This window comes from Bos taurus, chromosome 8 (assembly GCF_002263795.3).
Source record: "Bos taurus isolate L1 Dominette 01449 registration number 42190680 breed Hereford chromosome 8, ARS-UCD2.0, whole genome shotgun sequence".
Taxonomy (NCBI): Eukaryota; Metazoa; Chordata; class Mammalia; order Artiodactyla; family Bovidae; genus Bos; species Bos taurus.
This window is the reverse complement of record NC_037335.1, coordinates 19072518-19095689: the sequence shown is the minus strand read 5'-3', so window position 1 is coordinate 19095689 and position 23172 is coordinate 19072518. Positions and strand designations below refer to the sequence as shown.

Here is a 23172-nt window from a genome sequence, read left to right as displayed (position 1 = left end):
CCATGAGTATATGTTTTTAGTTGTCTGTTCAAACTGTTCAATTTTAAGTCAATTTATTTCCTTCTCTTAATTAAGTTTTAAGAATCATTTGTTCTTAATCATATTTCTCCAGGTAGCTCAGACAGTAAAGAATCCACCCGCAAGGCCAGAGACCCAGGTTCGATCCCTTGGCTGGGAAGATCCTCTGGAGAAGGGAATAGAAACTCACTCCAGTATTCTTGCCCAGGAGCCAGGTGGCTACAGACCATTAAGTCACAGAGAGTTGGACACAACTGAGTGACTAACACACACACACACACACACACACACACACACTTTCTTTCTGCATTTTTAAAATGTTGCTCCACTGTTTTCTAGCATTTGTAGTTTCAGAAGAGAGCCCATTGTAATTTAAAATAAATGTTGCCCTGTATGTCATGTGCTTCTTAAGATTTATTCTTCATTGACTTCTTAAGATTTATTCTTCACTTTCATTTTAACCAGTTTTCCTATGATATACCTGTACATTGTTCTCTGAATTTATCAGAGCATGGGGTTCTCCATGATTCCTGAAACTTAAATTTATACAGTTTCATTAAATATGAGAAGTTTGGGGCCATTCGTTTTTTAAGCAGTTTTTTCTACTTATCCTAACTTTGCTCTCCTCAACAAACTCTTGTGACCTGCATGTCAGACATTTGATGCTATCCTATAGGCCCCTGAGGCTTTCTTCATTTTGTGAAAATTTTTGCATTTATGTCCAGTTGGATAATTTATATCAGTCTGTCTTAAAGTTCACTGACTCCTTTGTCATCTGTATTTTGCTACTAAGCCAGTGAGTGAATCTTTTACTTAATATATTACATTAAATATTCTTGTTAGTATCTATTTTTTAATTATAAAATTTTATTTTGGTTCTTATGTTTTTTATTATTCTATTCTGATTTTATATTTTCATTTCCTGTATCTTTCTTTACTTCACTGAGCTGAGGTCTAATAGCTACTTTTTAGTCATTGTCTGATAAAATCATCATGGGGTTACCATGTATTAAGTTTCTTTTCTCTTGAAAATGGGTCACATTTTCTTTACTCTTCTTAAGTTTGGTGATTTTTGCTCTGTCCTGCACAATGTGAATATTAATGTTGTATACACTCATGATTCAACTACTGCGTTCTTCTTACATGTGTTGATTTTTGTCTGGTTTTGATTCAATTCAGACTTAGCCTTGGCCAAGCCTGTAGTGGAAGGTATCCTTAGGGAGGTGTCCTCAGTTTAGTTCTTTAAGGCTTCACTGTAAACTGCTTTCAGTTTTAGCTTGTGCTGGCATGCTTCAGGATTTAACCTAAAATTTGGCCTTAATTTATATAAAAGTTAGGTTCCTCTTCTGATGCCTGTCTTTTCTGGAGTTCCTCATACATATTTTAGTGTCTCTGGTTGCTGTGAAATTCCTTGATCTGGTTTTAGAAAGACAGTGGGGTGTAATTGCTATGGGAGATTTAGTCTCCCTGAGCCACCACCACTTAAACTGCTATCACCTTCAGGTGTAACCTCAAACGATGGAGAAGACAATACTGCAGATTTCTTCCAACCAATTCTGATTTGTAAAGATTTTTTTTATTATGTTTAGTTTTATTTTGTCCATACTTTGTAACTATTGCTTAGAGAGGCAGAGGTGTACTACAAGCTAATTCTCTAATCTTTCTTTTTTTTTTTTCTTTTTATTTTTGCCATATGTTTTAAAGTTCTTGTTCATCATTTTCTTTTCAACTTTTATGAATCTCTGTATTGTAGAGACATCTAAGTGTATGATTTGCTCTAATTCCCTTAACATACTTAATAGAGTGTTGGATTCCCTGGTAGCTCAATTGGTAAAGAATCTGCAGTGCAGATTCAATGGGTTCGATCAGTGGGTTGAGAGGATCCCCCAGAGAAGGAAATGGCAAACTACTCCAGTATCTTTGCCTGGAAAATCCCATGGATAGAGGAGCCTGATGGGCTGCAGCCCATGGGGTTGCAAAGAGTCAGGCATGACTAACCAACTAAACACACACACAGCTTCCCTGGTGGCTCAGACCATAAAGAATCTGCATGTAATATGGGAAACCCAGGTTTGATCCGTGGGTCAAGAAGTTGCCCTGGAGAAGGGAATGGCCGCCCACTCCAGTATTCTTGCTTGGAGAATTCCATGAACAGAGCAGTCTGGCAGGCTACGGTCCATGGGGTTGCAAAGAGTCAGGCACAACTAAGCGACTAACACTTTCACTTAATGGAGTAGAGTAATGTCTAAAATTTGGAATATTTAGAAATGGATAAATGTTTAATTTACAAAAAGCACTTGAACAATTAAACACAAACAAGGCCTTCAAAATTGAGGCAAATACATACATGTACAATCTAAAGAAGATAATCCACTTCATGTCAAACATGAGGAGACAAAATAAATAAACCTCACTCAGAATACAATGATAGTATTATGTTTTCTACAGAGCATTCACTCCAGTGCTCTTGCCCGGAAAGTCCCATGGGTGGAGGAACCTGTTAGGCTGCAGTCCATGGGGTCGCTAAGAGTCGGACATGACTGAGCAACTTCGCTTTCACTTTTCCTTTTCATGCATTAGAGAAGGAAATGACAATCCACTCCAGTGTTCTTGCCTGGAGAATCCCAGGGACAGGGGAGCCTGGTGGGCTGCCGTCTATGGGGTCGCACAGAGTTGGACACGACTGAAGCGACTTAGCAGCAGCAGCAGAAGCAGCACCAATTGACATTCCCACCAATAGTATAGGAATGTTCCCTTTTCTCCACACCTTCTACAGCATTTATTTGTAGACATTTTGATGATAGCCATTCTGACTAGTGTGAGGTGATACCTCATTATAGTTTTGATTTGTAATACTCTAATAATTAGCAGTATTAGGCAATGGCACCCCACTCCAGTACTTTTGCCTAGGAAATCCCATGGATGGAGGAGCCCAGTAGGCTGCAGTCCACGGGGTCGCTAGAGTTGGACATGACTGAGCGACTTCACTTTCACTTTCATGCATTGGAGAAGGAGATGGCAGCCCACTCCAGTGTTCTTGCCTGGAGAATCCCAGGGATGGGAAACGTGGTTGGCTGCCGTCTATGGGGTCGCACAGAGTCGGACACGACTGAAGTGATGCAGCAGCAGCGGCAGCAATAATTAGCAGTATTGATCATTTTTTCATGTGTTTGGCCATCTGTATGTCTTTTTTTAGAGAAACCCCTCTTTTGAACTTGTGCCCATTATTTATTTGTTTTGGGTGTGCTGGGTCTTCATTGCTTTGTGCAGGCTCTCTCTAGTTGAGATGAACAGAAGCCACTCTTTATTGTAGTGCGTGGGCTGCTCAATGCAGTGCCTTCTCTTGTTGTGGAGCACAGCCTCTAGGTGTGCGAGCCTCAGTAGTTTGGCACACGGGTTCAGTAGTTGCAGCTTGTGGGCCCTAGGGTACATGGGCTTCAGTAGCTATGGCATGTGGGCTCTAGAGCAGGGGCTAAGTCATTGTGGCTCATGGTCTTAGTTGCTCAGTGGTGTGTGGAATCTTCCCAGACCAGGGATTGAACCCATGTCCCCTGAATTGGCAGGCAGATTCCTATCCACTGTGACACCAGGGAATCCAGACTTATGTCCATTTTTTGATTGAGTTGTTTATATTTTTTTAATATTGAGTTGTATGAATTGTTTGTATATTTTGGAAACTAGCTCCTTGTTGTCCCCATAGTTTGCAAATATTTTCTTCCTTTCTGTAGGTTGTCTTTTCATTTTATTGATATTTTCCTTTGCTATGCAAAACCTTGTAAGTTTGATTAGGTCCCATTTGTTTATTTTTATTTCTTTCATCCTGAGAGACAGATCTAGGAAAATATTGCTAAAATTTATGTCAAAAATATTTTTAATTAATTAATTTATTTTAATTGGAGGTTAATTACTTTACAATATTGTAGTGTTTTTGCCAAGCATTGACATGAATCAGCCACAGGCACACATGTGTTCCCCATCCAGAAGCCCCCTACCACCTCTCTCCCTATCCTATCCCCCAGGGTCATCCCAGTGCACCAGCCCTGAGCACCCTGTCTCATGTATTGAACCTGAACTGGCAATCCGCTTCACAAATGATAATATACATGTTTCAGTGCTAACCTCTCAAATCATCCTACCCTCGCCTTCTCCCACAGAGTCCAAAAGACTGTTCTATACATCTGTGTCTCTCTTGCTGTCTCGTATATAGGTTCATCGTTACCATCTTTCTAAATTCCATATATATGCATTAGTATATTGTATTGGTGTTTTTCTTTCTGACTTACTTCACTCTGTATAATAGGCTCCAGTTTCATCCACCTCTTTAGAACTGATTCAAATGCATTCTTTTAATAGCTGAGTAATATTCCATTGTGTATATCTACCACAGCTTTCTTATCCATTCATCTGCTGATGGACATCTAGGTTGCTTCCATGTCCTGGCTATTGTAAACAGTGCTGCAATGAACATTGGGGTACATGTGCCTCTTTCAATTCTGGTTTTCTCAGTGTGTATGCCCAACAGTGGGATTGCTGGGTCGTATGGCAGTTCTATTTCCAGTTTTTTAAAGAATCTCCACACTGTTCTCTAGAGTGGCTATACTAGTTTGCATTCCCACCAATAGTGTAAGAGGGCTTCTTTTTCTCCACACCCTCTCCAGCATTTAGTGTTTGTAAACTTTTGATAGCAGCCATTCTGACTGGCATGAGATGGTACCTCATTGTGGTTTTGATTTGCATTTCTTTGATAATGAGTGATACCGAGAATCTTTTCATGTGTTTCTTAGCCATCTGTATGCCTTCTTTGCAGAAATGTCTGTTTTGTTCTTTGGCCCATTTTTTGATTGAGTCATTTATTTTTCTGGAATTGACCTGCAGGAGCTGCTTGTATATTTTTGAGATTAATTCGTTGTCAGTTGCTTCGTTTGCTATTATTTTTTTCCAATTCTGAAGGCTGTCTTTTCACCTTGCTTAGAGTTTCCTTCATTGTGTAAAAGCTTTGAAGTTTAACTAGGTCCCATTTGTTTATTTTTGTTTTTATTTCCATTACTCTGGGAGGTGGGTCATAGAGGATCCTGCTGTGATTTATGTCAGAGTGTTTTGCCTATGTTTTCCTCTAGAAGTTTTATAGTTTCTGGTCTTATGTTTAGATCTTTAATCCATTTTGAGTGTATTTTTGTGTATGGTGTTAGAAAGTGTTCTAGTTTCATTCTTTTACAAGTGGTTGACCAGTTTTCCCAGCACCACTTATTAAAGAGATTGTCTTTTCTCCACTGTATATTCTTGCCTTCTTTGTTAAAGATAAGGTGTCCATAGGTGCATGGATTTATCTCTGGGCTTTCTATTCTATTCCATTGAGCTATATTTCTGTCTTTGTGCCAGTACCATACTGTCTTGATGACTGTAAGCTTTGTAGTATAGTCTGAAGTCAGGCAGGTTGATTCTTCCAGCTCCATTCTTCTTTCTCAAGATTGCTTTGGCTATTCGAGGTTTTTTGTGTTTCCATACAAATTGTGAAATTATTTGCTCTAGTTCTGTGGAAAATGCCATTGGTAGCTTGATAGAGAGTGCACTGAATCTACAGATTGCTTTGAGTAGTGTACTCATTTTCACTATAGTGATTCTTCTGATCCATGAACATGTATATTTCTCCATCTGTTTGTGTCACCTTTGATTTCTTTCATCAGTGTTTTATAGTTTTCTATATACAGATCTTTTGTTTCTTTAGGTAGATTTATTCCTAAGTATTTTATTCTTTTTGTTGCAATGGTGAATGGAATTGTTTCTTTAATTTCTCTGTTTTCTCATTGTTAGTGTATAGGAATGCAAGGGATTTCTCTGTGTTAATTTTATATCCTATACCTTTACTATATTCATTGGTTAGCTCTAGTAATTTTCTGGTGGAGTCTTTAGGTTCTCTATGTAGAGGATCATGTCATCTGCAAACAGAATTTTATTTCTTCTTTTCCAGTCTGGATTCCTTTTATTTCTTTTTTTCTTTGATTGGTGTTGCTAAAACTTCCAAAACTATGTTGAATAGTAGTGGTGAGAGTGGGCACCCTTTCTTTTCCTGACTTTAGGTGAAATGCTTTCTATTTTTCACCATTGAGGATAATGTTTGCTGTCGGTTTATCATATATGGCTTTTATTATGTTGAGTTATGTCCCTTCTATTCCTGCTTTCTGCAGGGTTTTTATCATAAATGGATGTTGAATTTTGTCAAAAGCTTTCTCTGCATCTATTAAGATAATCATATGGTTTTTATCTTTCAGTTTGTTAATGTGGTGTATCACATTGATTGATTTGTGGATATTAAAGAATCCTTGCATCCCTGGGATAAAGCCCAGTTGGTCATGATGTATGATCTTTTTAATATGTCATTGGATTCTGTTTGCTAGAATTTTGTTAAGGATTTTTGTCTCTATGTTCATCAGTGATATTCTCCTGTAGTTTTCTTTTTTTGTGGCATCTTTGTCTGATTTTGGTATTAGGGTGATGGTGGCCTCATAGAATGAGTGTGGAAGTTTACCTTTTCTGGAAGAGTTTGAGTAGGATAGGTGTTAGCGCGTCTTTAAATTTTTTATAAAATTCAGCTGTGAACCTGTCTGGTCCTGGGCTTTTTTTTGGCTGGAAGATTTCTGATTACAGTTTTGATTTCCATGCTTGTGAAGGGTCTGTTAATATTTTCTATTTCTTCCTTGCTCAGTTTTGGCAAGTTATACTTTTCTAAGAATTTTTCCATTTCTTCCAAGTTGTCCATTTTATTGGCATGTAGTTGCTGATAGTAGTCTCTTATGATCCTTTGTATTTCTGTGTTGTCTGTTGTGATTTCTCCATTTTCATTTCTAATTTTGTTGATTTGATTTTTTTCTCTTTTTTTCTTGTTAAATCTGGCTAATAGTTTGTCTATTTTATTTATCTTCTCAGAGAACCAGCTTTTAGCTTTGTTGATTTTTGCTATGTCTCCTTTGTTTCTTTTTCATTTATTTCTGCCCTAATTTTTATGATTTCTTTCCTTCTACTAACCCTGGGGTTCTTCATTTCTTCCTTTTCTAGTTGTTTTAGGCATAGAATTCGGTTATGTTTTGCTATGAACCTTCCCCTTAGCACTGCTTTTACTGAGTCCCATAGGTTTTGGGTTGTTTCATTTTCATTCATTTCTATGCATATTTAGATTTCTTTTTTTATTTCTTCTGTGATTTGTTGGTTATTCAGAAGCGTGTGGTTTAGCCTCCATATGTCTGTGTTTTTAATTGTTTTTTTTCCTGTAGTTGACATCTAATCTTACCATATTGTGGTCAGAAAAGATGCTTGGAATGATTTCAGTTTTTTTGAGTTTACCAAGGCTAGATTTACGGCCCAGGATGTGATCTGTCCTGGAGAGGGTTCCATATGCACTTGAGAAAACAGGTGGAATTCATTGTTTTGGGGTGAAATGTCCTACAAATATCAATTACGTCTAACTGGTCCATTGTATCATTTAAAGTTTGTGTTTCCCTGCTAATTTTCTGTTTAGTTGATCTATCCATAGGTGTGAGTGGGGTATTAAAGTCTCCGACTATTATTGTGTTACTGTTAATTTCCCCTTTCATACTTGTTAGCATTTGCCTTACATACTGTGGTGCTCCTATGTTGGGTGCATATATATTTATAATTGTTATATCTTCTTCTTGGATTGACTCTTTGATCATTATATAGTGCCCTTCTTTGTCTCTTTTCACGGCTTTTATTTCAAAGTCTATTTTATCTGATATGAGTATTGCTACTCCTGCTTTCTTTTGGTCTCCATTTGCGTGAAATATCTTTTTCCAGCCCTTCACTTTAAGTTTGTATGTGTCCCTTGTTTCGAGGTGGGTCTCTTGTAGACAGCATATATAGGGGTCTTGTTTTTGTATTCATTCAGCCAGTCTTTGTCTTTTGGTTGGGGCATTCAACCCATTTACATTTAAGGTAAGTATTGATAAGTATGATCACATTGCCATTTACTTTGTTGTTTGGGTTCGAGTTTATAAACCTTTTCTGTGTTTCCTGTCTAGAGAAGATCCTTTAGCATTTGTTGAAGAGCTGGCTTGGTGGTGCTGAGTCCTCTCAGCTTTTGCTTGTCCATAAAGCTTTTGATTTCTCCTTCATATTTGAATGAGATCCTTGCTCGGTGCAGTAATCTGGGTTGTCAGTTTTTCTCTTTCATCACTTTAAGTATGTCCTGCCATTCCTTTCTGGTCTGAAGAGTTTCTATTGAAAGATCAGCTGTTATCCTTATGGGAATCCCCTTGTGTGTTATTCGTTGATTTTCCCTTGCTGCTTTTAATATTTTTCCTTTGTGTTTGATCTTCATTAATTTGATTAATATGTGTCTTGGGGTGTTTCGCCTTGGTTTATCCTGTTTGGGACTCTCTGGGTTTCTTGGACTTGGGTGGCTATTTCCTTCCCCATTTTGGGAAGTTTTCAACTATTATCTCCTCAGGTATTTTCTCATGGCCTTTCTTTTTGTCTTCTTCTTCTGGGATTTCTATGATTCGAATATTGGGGCATTTGACATTGTCCCAGAGGTCTCTGAGGTTGTCCCCATTTCTTTTAATTCTTTTTTCTTTTTTCCTCTCTGCTTCATTTATTTCCACCATTCTATCTTCCACCTCACTTATCCTATCTTCTCCCTCAGTTATTCTACTGTTGGTTCCCTCCAGAATGTTTTTGATCTCAGTTATTTCATTATTCATTATTGATTGACTCTTTCTTATTTCTTCTAGGTCATTGTTAAACATTTCTTGCACTGTCTGAATCCTTGTCTCCAGACTATCTGTAACTCCATTTTGTTTTCAAGATTTTGGATCATTATTCTGAATTCTTTTTCAGGTAGAGTCCCTATCTCCTCCTCTTTTGTTTGGTCTGGTGGGCATTTATCATGTTCCTTTACCTGCTGAATATTTCTCTACCTTTTCATCTTGTTTAGATTGCTGTGTTTGGGGTGGCCTTTCTGTATACTGGAAGTTTGTGATTCCTCTTTATTGTTGAGGTTCCTCCCTGTGGGTGGGGTTGGACAAGTGGCTTTTCAAGGTTTCCTGATTAGGGAAGCTTGCGTCAGTGTTCTGGTGGGTGGAACTGGATCTCTTCTCTCTGGAGGGCAATGAAGTGTCCAGTAGTGAGTTTTGAGGTGTCTATGGGTTGGGTGTTACTTTGGGCAGCCTGTATATTAGTGCTCAGGGCTATGTTTCTGTGTTGCTGAAGAATTAGCATGGTATGTCTTGCTCTGGAACTTGTTGGCTTTTGGATGGAGCTTGGTTTCAGTGTATATATGGAGGTTTTTGGATCAGCTCTTGTTGCTTAATGTTCCCTGGAGTCAGGAGTTTTCTGGTGTTCTCAAGTTTTGGATTTAAGCCTCCTGCCTCTGGTTTTCAGTCTTATTCTTACAGTAGCCTCAAGACTTCTCCATCCATACCACACCGATGATAAAACATCTAGGTTAATGGAGAAAAGATTCTCCACAGTGAGGGACACCCAGAGAGGTTCACAGAGTTTCATGGAGAAGAGAAGAGGGAGGAAGGAGATAGAGGTGACCAGGAGGAGAAGAGAGGGAATCAAAAGGGGAGAGAGCAATCTAGCCAGTAATCAGTTCCCTATGTGCTCTCCGCAGCCTGGAACACCAAGAGAGGTTCACAGAGTTACACAGAGAAGAGAAGAGGGAGGAAGGAGATAGAGGTGACCAGGAGGAGAAGAGGGGGAGTCAAAAGGAGAGAGACAGATCTAACCAGTAATCAGTTCCCTAAATGTTCTCCACAGCCTGGAATACCCAAAGAGATTCAAAGAGTTGGGTAGATAAGAGAAGGGGGAGGGAGGAGATAGAGGTTACCTGGGGGAGAAAAAGGAGAGTCAAAGTGGGGAGAGGCCAATAAAGCCAGTAATCACACTCCTAAGTAAAACTGGGTGCTGAAGAGTGGATTCTTAAAGGTACCAAATTGGTAACAAATACCAAAAAAACAAAGATTAAAAATCTAGTGTATAGGTTAGACTCTCAAAAATACCATATTAAAAAAACAAAGCAAAACCACAAAAATTATAAAAAATATATATGAAATGTGCTGTAAAAATCGGGTCTTTTTTTTGCAAGGTAATAGTAGGTTATAAAAATGAAAATTAAAGGACTTAAAATTTTTTTAAAAAATTAAGTTTTAAAAATGGTAATAGTAAAATATATCTAGGAATTTCTCTTGAGCTGTTGTGGGCAGTGTGGGGTCAGTTCAGTTTCAGATAGTTCCTGTTCCAGCTTATACTTCTTTTTGGGGTCTATAGGCCCCTTCCAATGTAGTTGGTGCTAACTACAGGGTTTTAATCTTTGCACCTGTCACTCCAAAAGTGGTTCCTTCTGTTTATTTTGGCTTCTTCTGTTTGCAAGTCTCTTCAGTGTCTAATTTCCACCCTGACACAAGGAGGTGGAGGTGGTCACTTATTTAGGCTCACTTGTTCAGTTGTGCTGTGGAGAGGGAGGAACACTGCAAACAAATATCACTGGCCTGTGTGGGGAGTGCTCACAGTATCTGGGCCACATCGGGTTTGCCCCCGCTCACGGCGTGTGTGCTTTCCTGGTCTACACTGCTCAGACTCCAAGTTGCTCTGCAGGGGAACTGTCTAAAACAGGCTCTGAGTTGTGTACATTTCCCAGGTCTAAGCCACTCAGGTTCAGGTTCTCAGGTACTCCACAAAGGCACAGATTCGGTTGGGCCTGAGTTTTGTGCCCTTCCCAGGTCCAAGCAGCTCAGGCAACCAGGTGCTCAGCGAGCACACTCTCCCCAGGTGGGGCGGTACGTCTTATTGCCTCCCCTGTCCCAGCTGCTTGGATTCCTGGATGCACAGCGGGAGTGCTGTCTCAGGTGTGCCGTGTGTCTCCTCTGGGGAGCTGATCTCTGGCTGCGACCCTCCTGGCAGATGTCAACCTTCCAGGATCCCAGGAAGACTTGGTTAGCAACTGGGGGCCTGCTCACAGTTTGGTGGAAGATGCCATCTCTGGGGCCAAGATTGCCCCTTGCCTTCCTGCTCTAGCTGTAGCCCGCCTGCCTCCCTGCCTCTGGTGGGGAGGCAGGGAGGCAGGCCTCCTCTCCTCTGGTATTCACTCAGTGGTTTGTTCTGTGTGTGGGCCCAGCAGTGCCTTAGGTTAGAGCTTTTTGCAGGAAAGTTCTCTCTCTCTCTCTTTTTTTTTTTTTTTTTTGCCTCTCTGCCTATCCTGCAGTTTGGGTTGCTATCTCACATTAGTTTCCTCAGGTTGTCCTCAGGGCATTCAGGCCTGTTCCTTACCCTAAGCAATACAGCCTGTGCCTCCCTGTTAAACCCCCACTGGCTGGTGGAGGACGTGAGTGTCTGGGCTACTTCTCCGCTGGGAGTTGCAGTTAGGCTTTTATTTATTTATTTATTATGGGTTTTATTTATTTATTTTTTTCCTCCCGGTTATGTTGCCCTCTGAGATTCCAAAATTCCCCACAGACCCACCAGTCAGAGGGTTTCCTGGTGTTTGGAGACTTCTGTTTCATGACTCCCTCCACGGGACAGGTCTCCATCCTCAACTTTTTTATCTCTCTTTTTATCTTTTATATCTTTTCCTACTTCCTTTCAAAAACAATGGGCTGCCTTTCTGGGTGCCTGGTGTCCTCTGCCAGCGTTCAGAAGTTGTTTTGTGGAATTTTCTCAGTGTTCAAATGATCTTTCAATGAATTTGTGGGGAGAAAGTGGTCTCCCCGTCCTATTCCTCCACCATCTTAGGACCACCCCCACGTAAAAAATATTTTGCCTGTGTTTTCTTCTAGAAGTATTATGGTCCTATGCTTTATTTTTAAACCATCCTGAATTTATTTTTGTATATGATGTGAGGAAGTGTTCTAATTTCATTGATTTACACCTGGCTATCCAACTTCCCCAACACTGGCTGCTGAAGAGACTGTCTTTTCTCCATTGTACATTCTCACCCACTTTGTTGAAGGTTAATTTACCATACGTGTGTGGATTTGTTTGAGTTCTCTATTTTGTTCCATTGATTAATGTCTGTTTTTGTGCCAATATCATGCTGTTTTGGTTACTGTAGCTTTATAGTATTGTCAAAAGTCTGGGAAGTTTATGCCTCTAACTTTGGGTTTTGTTTCCCCCCTCAGGATTGCTTTGGTAATTCTGAGTCTTTTGTGATCCCTTATAAATTTTAGGATTATTTTACTCAGTGGACATAGGTTTGGGTAGACTCCAGCAGTTGGTGATGGACAGGGTGGCCTGGTGTGCTGCAGTTCATGGGGTTGCAAAGTGTTGGACACTACTGAGCAACTGAACTGAACTAGTTCTATTATAAATATCATGGATAATTTAATAAGGATTGCACTAAATCTATAGAGCTTTGGATAGTATAGCCATCTTAGCAATATTAATGCTTCCACTCCAAAAGCGTGAAGTATAATTCCATTTCTTTGAATTTTCTCCAGTTTCCTTTGTCATTGTTTTATATTTCTTAGTATATAGGTCTTTATCAGGGCACGATGACCTTATAAAATTACTCTGGGGGAATGTCCCTCTTTTTCATTCTTCTAAAAGTGTTTGAGAATGAAATTCTACCAATCATTTGTTTTGTAGAATTCCCCAGTGAAGCCATCATGTCCTGGATATTTGTTTGCAGTATGTACTTTGTTTTTAAATTACAGATTTTGTTTCATTTCCAGTGATCAGTCCATTCAAATTGTCTGTTTTTTATTGACTCAATTTATGCAGACTGTGTTTCTAGACACTTGTCCATTTCTTCTTGGCTGTGTAATTTGTTGGCATATAGTTCATAGTATTTTCTTATGATTTTTTTTTTTTTGTATTTCTGCAGTGTTATTGCTTATTTTGTTTATTTGGGTCTTCTCTTTTTTGTGTGTGAACCTAGGTAGAGGTTTGTTGATTTTGTTTATCCTTTCAAGTAACCAGCTCATAGATTCATTGATCTTTTATTTATTTATTTATTTTTTAATCTCTATGCTTTTATTTCCTCTCTGGTATTTATTATGTCTTCCCTTCCGCTAACTTTAAATTTTGAATGTTCTTCTTTTCTAATTATTTTAAATGGTAAGTTAGATTGTTTATTTGAGATTTTTCTTACATCTTGAGTGTGACTTGTATTACTATGAACTGCCCTCTTAGAACTGCTTTTTATGCATCCTATTGAAAATGTAAGGTTGTGTTTTCATTGTTATTTATCCTGAGATATTTTCTAATTTCCTCTCTGATTTCATTGTTGAAGTAATTTCTATCTTCTTAAATTTGCTGTGGCTTACTTTGTATGTTAATATATAGTCTATCCTAGAGAATGTCTCATGTGTGCTTGGAAAAACTTGTATCTGTATTTTTTTAGGTGTAGTGTCCTACAGATATCAATTAAGTCCAACTGTTCTGTTGTGTCATTTAGGAGCTCTGTTGCCTTATTGATTTTTGTCTGGAAGATATTTCCATTGATGTCAGTGGGTGTTAAGGTCTGTTGTTCTTATTATATTCCTGTCAATTCCTTCCTTTATGTCTGTTAGTGTTTGTTTTATATATTTAGGTGTATCTATATTGGGTACATACATGTTAATGAGTGTAATATCCTCATCATGTATTTATCCCTTTATCATTATATAGTGTCCTCCTTTCTCTTTTATTATTTTAAAGTTTATTTTGTCTGATATTAGTGTTGCTACCCTGGCTTTCTTGTGTTTCGGTTTGTATGAAATACCTTTTTCCAATCCCTCACTTTAAATATTTATGCATCTTTCACCCTAAAGTGAATCTCTTGCAGGCAAAACTTTGTAGGTTCTTGTTTCTTTGTTTCCCAATCTAATCCACCCCTCTATATCTTTTAGTTGGAGCTTTTAGTCCATTGCCATTTAAAATAATTATTGATAAGTATGTATTTGTTGCCATTTAAAATTTTTTTCAGTTGATTTTAGAACTCTTCTTTGCTCTTCTCTTCTTTTTTATTTTTCCTTTTGTGGTTTGATAGTTTTCTTTTGTATTTTAGTTGAATTTCTCAATTTCTTTCTCTTTGATTATAGTGAATCTGTTGTGTGTTTTTAGTTTGTGGTTACCCTGGTTTTCAGTATTAACCCATAACTATATCTACTTGCTTTATATTGATAGTCATGTAAGTTGAAATTCATTCTAAATGATAAACATTTGGGGATTCCCTTGCAGTCTAGCAGTTAAGATTCAGCACTGTCACTGCTGTGACCTGGTTTAGTCCCTGGTCAGGGAACTTCTTACAAGCCATGCAGCACAGCCAGAAAGCGGGGAGGGGGCGGGTAGCAAGCTAAATTTTATGCATTATTTTACTACCCTCCTCCATAGTTTGTGATTTTGATGTCCTATTTTATATCTTCAGGCTTATCTTTTTGCTCTTCATTGTATCTAGCATCACTTTTAAAAGACTTTTGTTACATTTTAATCTGGGTGCTAGCTTATTTAAGTGATCTTCAATCATTTTATATATTTGCCTTTCCTCTTGTGTCATCCTCTTTCCTTTAGATTCTTCCTTTCTATTTAGAAATGATTTTTCAGTTTTTTTTTTTTCAGAATAGGTTTAATATTGCTGTATTCTTTTAGCTTTTGCTTATCTGAGAAGTTTTTAGTTTCTCCTTCTATTCTAATGATAATCTTTATGGGTAGAGTACCCCAAGTTTCAGGTTATTCCCTTTCAGAACTTTGAATGAATGTAGAGCCTATTAAACAAAGTGAAGTAAGTCAGGAAGAGAAAAACAAATAACTTACATTAATGCATATGAAAAATGGTATTGATAAACCTATTTGCAAAGAGAAGGAAAGGAGATGCAGATGTAGATAATGGACTTGTGACTATATCATGACATGGCCTTTTGGTCTGTAAAGTTTCTGTAAAGAAATCAACTGATTGCCTCATGAAGGTTCCCTTGTAACTGATTTTTGTGTTTTCTTTCTTATTGCCTTTAAATCCTCTTTAATTTTTGCCATTTTAATTATGTTATATCTTAGAATGTGTCTATGTAGTTTCACCTCATTTAGGACCCTCTGTACTTTCTGTACCTGGATATCTTTTTCCTTCTTTAGTTGGGAAATTTTCAGCCATAATTTCTTTAAATATATTTTTGATCCCCTTTATCTTTCTTCTTCTGGAACCTCTATTACACATAAGGTGACAAACTTTACAGTATCCCATAGATTTTGTATGTTGCTTTTATTTTTCCTTCATTTGTCTTCTGTCTGCTATTCTGATTAGGTGATTTACATTATTCTGTCTTCCAGATTACTTATTCATTCCTTTGCATATTTAGTCTGCTGTTTATTGCCTTTAGCTCAGTTTTTATCCCCACAATTGAATTGTCTAATTTGATTGATTCCTGTTCATAGTTTCTTGCTCCTTGTTTTAGTGATCTGCCTTTCTATCAGTATTCTTCTTTAATTCCTTTCAGTTCAGTTCAGTCACTTAGTCGTGTCTGACTCTTTGTGACCTGATAGACTGCAGCACGCCAGGCCTCCCTGTCCATCACCAGCTCCCAGAGTTTACTCAAACTCATGTCCATTGAGTCGGTGATGCCATCCAACCATCTCATCCTCTGTCGTCTCCTTCTCCTCCCTCCCTCAGTCTTTCCCAGCATCAGGGTCTTTTCCTTTAGCACTTTCATTACCAGCTTTTTGAACTAGGGATCTGCTAGACAGACAGGAGAGATCTGTTTAATTGTTTTCTCAAGGAATTTCTCTTATTCTTTGAATTGGGAATGTTTCCTCTGCTTTCTCATTTTACTTAAATTTTTCTGACTCTGTGAATTAGGGGACACAGTTATCTACTGTGATTTTGAAGGACTGCTCTTATGTGGGAGACTTCCTGTGTAGATTGTCCAACATTTTTGGTGTGAGGGCTGTTTTTGATATGGATTCCTGCCACATCTTCCTCATTGTCCCCTTGATAGGGGGTGTATTTGGTATTGTGGTTACCAAAGCCTGCACTAGATGTTGAGTAAGGCCTTCTCTTTATTCTGTGGCTGTAAGCTCTGTTGAAGGGCAATGTCTGCCCCCTAGTTGTTTAAATAGAAGATCCTGGATCTCATTCTATGCTGCAGTGAATGTAGGCGGGACATGAGTGCTCCACTGAGAAAAGAGCAGCTGTGTGTCATTCTCCAGGGACTGTCTCCTGGGGCCCTGCAATTTCATGACACCACCGGACACCGGTGTGCACCCTGGTGCTGCCAGAAGAGCTGACCCTGGACCTGCCCCTCACTGAGGGAGCACTGATCACTGGCTCAGATGTTGGCTCTGCCCCTGAGATGTGCAAGCTAACCATGGAGCCCCAGACCACACTTCAGTTCCTTTAGGCTTCCTCTGCACAGCTAAACTGAGTCCTCTCCTTGGGTCCATCCACTAAAGCCTGAGTTTCAGTACCTAGGCACTGCATGTACTAGCAGGAATTTGTTTTGAGTCAAGATGTGTGATGACATGGTAGCTGTCAGTGCTGGTCTCTCTCTGCCCTGTTTGTTAGCAAGCCAGCACTGTGCACACTCTTCTTAAGCAGAGTCCAGTTCACTCCAGCTGTCTATTCTAATGCACCTCCTAGCCAGTGAGTTCCTAGGGCAACCAAATCTTTCCTTTCTCTCACAGCTCCCTCTGAAGAGCATGAGTCCTGTCCTGATTTCTTTTTTTGTTTATTTGTTTTCTTCTCTTTTTGTCCTACTAGGTTATATGGGGCTCTTTCTTTCAGCTTTGGTTTTATAAGAAATCTTCTGACAGCCTTCACTTGTTTTTTTGTGTGAATTATTCCACATGTAGATATATTTTTGATGTGTTTTTGGGGGGACGTGAACACATTTTTGTACTCTGCCATCTTGATCTCCACTTTTTAAAAAATTATTTCAAAAATTTTAGTTGTGTTGTAAACACAAATTTATTTTTTTTAGGTACCAGGCACTACCTAAGATTTCCACAAGTATCATTTATTTTAATCCTCAGCATAACTCTGAGTTAGGTGCGTCTAATCTCTGCAATTATAGTTGAAGATACTGATTTACAGAGATGTTAAGTATCTTGCTTGAAATCACAACTGTAGATTGAAGACTACATATTAATTAATTAATAGACTGAAGCCACATATTCTTGCTCCAGTGTCAGTGTTTTTAACCACTGCTACATCATCTATAAAACAATTTGTTACAAATTAATACAGTTGCTAACACTAGTCTGTTCATCAAGACCAATGTTGGCTGTGTCCCTTTGCCTTACAGCATATTTAGTGTTACCTTTCCTTTTTTTTAAATTATAGACCAGACTGGCCTGTTAGATGATAATATTTCTCCACTTTCTATGAAACTTCCCTTGCTTATTAGAACAGTTTGCCCCAAGTAACCTTGAGTAGCTTCTTGGATGGGCTAGACTTGTTATTCTCTCCTGGGGCAGAACATTTAATGTCCACTGAATATCCATGTATTCTCCCACATTCCGCCACCTTCTTCTAATCAAGCAGGACCACTGGACTAGTTCTGACAAATAAATTTTGAGAGAAAGTGATACATACCTCTTCTTGGCAGTATAAACATCCCATGCAATTCTCTAGCTTTTCTGCCTTGCCTTGCTTTCCCTCACCTTTCTTTTCTTTTCCTTTCCTTTCTGATTAAATTTCTGATTTTTGGAAGAGCAATGAGAAAACTGCTTGTTGTCAGTATATAGTGTTAATAAGCTTTTGCAAACACATTTATTCAGTTATCTAATTGCTAAGTATATGATGATTTTGCATTTCATCATTTATAACCTGAAATAGATTTGAATTAACAATTTAGTGACTTGGTCAACCAAAATGATTGAGACTCTACTTGATACCAAGCACTCTTGGTTAGTACCAAACTTGTAAAACAGTGTGTGACTCATAGGACTTCATTATATATATATATATATATATATATATATATATATATATATACACACGCACACATATATATACACACATATCATATATATATGTATACATATATATGATATAAAAATAATGTATTAAGGACCACAAGAGGAACATAAAGTATAGTGGAAGGGTAGAGGAAAGAATTTGAAAAGGAGTGGATACAACTGAACCTCTGTGTTGTACACCTGAAGCTATCACAACACTGCTAGTCAACTATATTCCAATATAAAGTAATAAGTCAAATAATTTTTCAAAAAAGGACAATTGTCTATTCATAACTGGCTCAATAAATGAATTAATATTTGAAATATATTTAATTTTCTAAAATCTTGATTTTAGTTTATCTTCTTTTTATTTGTCTCAATTATAAAAAGTGGGCTTTTTATGGATTTTTTAAAAATAAATGGTACATGTTTAAGGAGTTGTTTCACACTGCTATTTTTAAGAGATAGTGCTGGTGAACAAAAGTAGATGAATAGAATTTTTAAAGTATATGCTATTATTTGGCACTTTTTAAACTTGCTTTCCTTCTCCATTTTTTTTTTTTCCTCCAGTATAGACCATACTTTGGTTCCCCCTAAGAAGTGGACACTTACAAAGAAATTTTGACATACATGATCTGCTTTTAAGATTTAAGGTAAGAAAACATTTACTCTACTTTGTATTTTATATGTGAAAGAAATCAAAACAAGAGAAACTCAGTGAATTATCTCGGGCATCGCAAGTGATCCTCCTCTGCATCACTCTATTAAGAGAAAATACAACTATATTAGCTATAGATACAGGATGTAACTCAGGTGAAAGCAAGGCATGAGCTTGAACCATAAAGGGCTATGGAATAAATAACAGAAGATAGTGTAAATCTAATCTAATCTAAATGAAATAGATGAGAACTATGTTTGCTTCATCTGACCGATTCAAAACTCACAAGCTGAGGGAAAAAAAAAATGGCAAATTTTTCTAGGTTTACATACTGTGAGTCTAACATGAACTTTTGTATCTTTTATGATGATAGTTCTGAAATCATATATTTACTTATTTTTCTCTCTCTGTTTGCCCTTCCTTCAAAACCATCCAGTTGAGTTGCTGATGTAAAAGTCTGGGTACATTTTAATGTAATAAAAAATGTAATACAAAGCCCACAAAGCCAGTAAATACCCTCTTTGTCTCTGATGCATGTCAGGAAATTGAAGTAAATAGATTTAAAACTCTAACATTACAGACTATGAGATTAGAAAGCCATTAGCAGTCATAAGCCCATTAGAACTCTGGGCACCCAAAGACTGTTACAGAGAAATTTCTTGACCAGATTAAAAAAAAAAATGTATCGATATCATCCTTCTTTCATTATTCAATGAAAGGTTTTATTGGATGCCTTGTTAGTATTCTGTTCCTTTCTGTAATGGATGCTTTTAAACAGAAAAAGTTTCATGAGTGTCCTCTTTAAAGAAAAAAAATAAAAGAAAAACAAAAGTGACCGCTTGTTTCTTTGACATCGTAAGTGAGATGATGTTATTTAACAGTCTGGGTAGAGGAAAAAGCTTGACTATCTTCAATTTCTGTCTGTTTTCTTAGTCTTTTCTCTTGCTGCCGTGTTATTTGTCCATATTCTTCACCAGAGACCTATGATAACTGGATCAATGAACATCTTCTCGAGTCTCCTAAACGTAGTACTGTGTACTCCAGAAGATGATAGGGAAGACAGCGTGTCCGTTCTTATTGCTTCCTCTCAGAGTTTTCATTCAAAAACTGGTTTCAAATTGAAATGAAATAACTGTAAGCCTACTGTTTAAGTACAGGATCAGAATGGTCATTGATGGGGAAAAGGAGATTAAGGATAAAAAAAAAAAAAACAACTGGTCAATAGGTGTGATCATCTAAAGCACTGATGGACTGAGATAATGAATAAACCGCAATGTTTTAAAACAGTAATTCATTCTATTTGTGAAAGTTACCATGTGACATACGTACTAGAATTTCAAATCTTTCTCTAAAAGAGGAGTGCATGAATTTTACTATACTGAACTAAACAAAACCTTTACCAATGAGTGCTTGCATTGAATAGTGTACTATTTGCCACTCCCATCCCTACAGTCCTGGAAAAAAAAAAAAAAAGATATGACTGGACAACAGTTAACACTGAAGGGAAATCATGCCATAAGATGACTGATGATAATTATTGCACTTGGCACAGTTCTCTTTATTGATACTTCACTTGCATCACTGCAGTTTCCAGTTCTTTCCATCATTTTATTTTATTAATTTTTCAGTTTGCTCCATCTACAGTTATTTCTGCGTCATTTGAAATCTCCATCATTTTCACTCTGGATTACAAGCATTGCCATATGAAATACAAAGGCTAGGGAATATTAACAATTACAAAAGCAACCTTGCAATTCCACAAGAAGCTTTACTTTTATTGCATTAAAAAGGCACCGACTGAAAACTGAAACTCTATTCTTCCTTTCAACAACCTGAGTCAAAATTATTGTTTAATAATTCATATCAGAGTTCAGTCAACATATTTCTTTGATCAGTACACAACTATATACTGGTAACACAGTAGGATTTAAAAAACATGACTACTTCATTACATACCTAGTTGTAGTTTGATTATTTACTAAGTTGACTGATTGTTGGATGAAGCTAGTAGATGCCATTTTGTGTAAATGGGAATGCATTAAGTATACAGTTTAAGAATTTGACTTGAAATTTTCAGGGGGAAAAAAAATTGTTGCCTATTGTCTTATAGTTAGGATAGCACTCTTAGAGGTGATCTAATCAAAATGCTTTCTGGATATCTTCCAAGTAGAGGATGGGCTGGGGATGATGTTCCAGTCTTTGGTAAGCAACTAATGAGCTACCTAAGTGCTTTTATCTACTCCTGGCTTAATATGAGGCCCAGAAACTATAGAACCAGCAATTGGTGGTACAGGGCCCTGAGCCTCTTGGTTTTATCATACTATACAGCCAATCCATTACAAACGTGCTAGCCACACACATGGGGTGTTAATTGGAGCTTGGCACCCCCTGGAGCATGACAAATTAATTCTCCACCAGTTAGAAATAAACAAATCCTCAAAGGACTTGTATTAACTACTATGAATTTGGGACTTTTTAACCTTTTATAAACTACTCCATTTATTTAATACAAGTTTAAATGAAATTAAAATCCCAAAAATGTGCCTTTATTCTGAAGATGCAAAAATGCACTAAAGTAAAATTATGGTTAATATGTGAATTGTCTGATATGCTTTACTGATGTATGGTTTGATTTCTTTCCTTATTAATTGAAAAGTCATTCCAAAGTTGTTTTCTTTCTTTAAATGTGCTGTAGGGTAATCTCACTCTAATGCAATACTGCATAATGATTAAGAGAGTATTTAAAAAGGCAAGCAAATTTAAAAAGGACTCAGATTTTACAAGTCTGAAAACTGTCTCTACCAATTATTTTACTTGTAGCCTTGAGAAGCACCTATTCACTTTGTCCACACATGTAAAATGAGAAATCATAGTATTTTAGGATTGTTGTGAAAATTAAACGTGAACAGCACACACACTGCTGAATATAAAGTCTTTGTATATGGATCATAGCAATTCAAATGTGCAAATCATGGATTATATTTGGAAAAAATTCACACATCTTTCCCCAGAATATTGCACTAGGGGAGCATGTATTTTTAAATATCCTTTCAACATCTGGCAAGACTGAAAACCTTCTTTTAGTCAGGTTAACCCATTATAAAAGTTTGCATACCTGCCTTTGCATGCATGCCAGAATATATTACTTCTCCGTACAAGACTCTTTCCAAAAGCCTTTCATCCCAACCAAAGTTAAAGCCATATATTTTTAGTAGCTCATTCGTGTTTATATTCTCTACTGTTCTCTATCTACCTCTTTTTCTACTCCTGCTATACTGGCCTACTTCTTGGTATTCTAACTTTCCAGGGGAAATAAGCTCCTACCTAAGGATTTAAATTTTTGTGTTCCCCAGATTTCTACATGATTCACTTCCGTATTTCCTTAAGGTTTTTGCTCAAATGTCACCTTATCATAGAACTTTACTGGCCTCCTTATATAAAAGAGAAAGTCCTTCATCTTGGATCATCCCTCCTTTAAGCCATTTTTTAGTAGCCTACACCAGAATACAAGTTCTGTAAAAGCAGGGAATTCTTTTTTCCTCTATTGCCTACAACAGTTCCTGATATATAGAAAGAACTTGAAATAGCTTGACTAACAATTACAAAATCCAAAGTATCAGTGAATTAAACAAAACAGTAACCTGTTTTGCTCTCACAGAAGTCCCCCATACATATCCAGGTATGGTAGGACATTCCCATGTCAGACTATGGGTTTCTTGTTTTCAGAGTCTTAAGCTGCAGGATAGATACTTTAACTCTAACTCCAGCTCTCCACCTGCCATGTCTGTATTCTAGTTGGCAGAAAGGAGAAAAGAGAAGGCCATACCTCTTTCATTTTAAGGGCATTTTGCAGAAGTTTCAAATACCACTTCTAATATGTATCATTGGCGATTAGTCATAAACCAAACTTTATTACAAGAGATGTTGTAAAATAAAGTGTTTTGGGGCAGTCAGACATATAGCTAAAATCCCATAGTTCTGTTATTATAAGAGATGGGAAGAATAGATATTGATGGAAAGCTAGTGGACTCTGGGACATTTCTAAGTGAATATTTGTAGGAAGACTTTTTTCAGTTCAGTACAGTTGCTCCGTTGTGTCCGACTCTTTGTGATCCCATGAATCTCAGCACGCCAGGCCTCCCTGTCCATCACCAACTCTAGGAGTTTACCCAAACTCATGTCCATCGAGTTGGTAATGCCATCCAGCCGTCTCATCCTCTGTCATCCCCTTCTCCTCCTGCCCCCAATCCCTCCCAGCATCAGCGTCTTTTCCAATGAGTCAGCTCTTCACATGAGGTGGCCAAAGTATGGAGTTTCAGTTTCAGCATCATTCCTTCCAAAGAATACACAGGGCTGATCCTTCAGAATGGACTGGTTGGATCTCCTTGCAGTCCAAGGGACTCTCAAGAGTCTTCTCCAACAGCACAGTTCAAAAGCATCAGTTCTTCGGCACGCAGCTTTCTTCACAGTCCAACTCTCACATCCACACATGACCACTGGAAAAACCATAACCTTGACTAGACGGACCTTTGTTGGCACAGTAATGTCTCTGCTTTCGAATATGCTATCTAGGTTGGTCATAACTGTCCTTCCAAGGAGTAAGTGTCTTTTAATTT

At 37.7% G+C, this 23172-nt stretch overlaps 1 long non-coding RNA gene across 1 annotated transcript in view; it reads left to right on the top strand.

Annotated features, from left to right (window-relative positions):
* The window catches only part of LOC132346040 (uncharacterized), a 107291-nt gene that overhangs the window by 71249 nt on the left and 12870 nt on the right, over positions 1–23172 (top strand). The window contains exon 2 of the long non-coding RNA XR_009495760.1: positions 18469–18551. This is a non-coding gene — a long non-coding RNA (uncharacterized lncRNA). The remainder of the gene's footprint in view (positions 1–18468; positions 18552–23172) is intronic.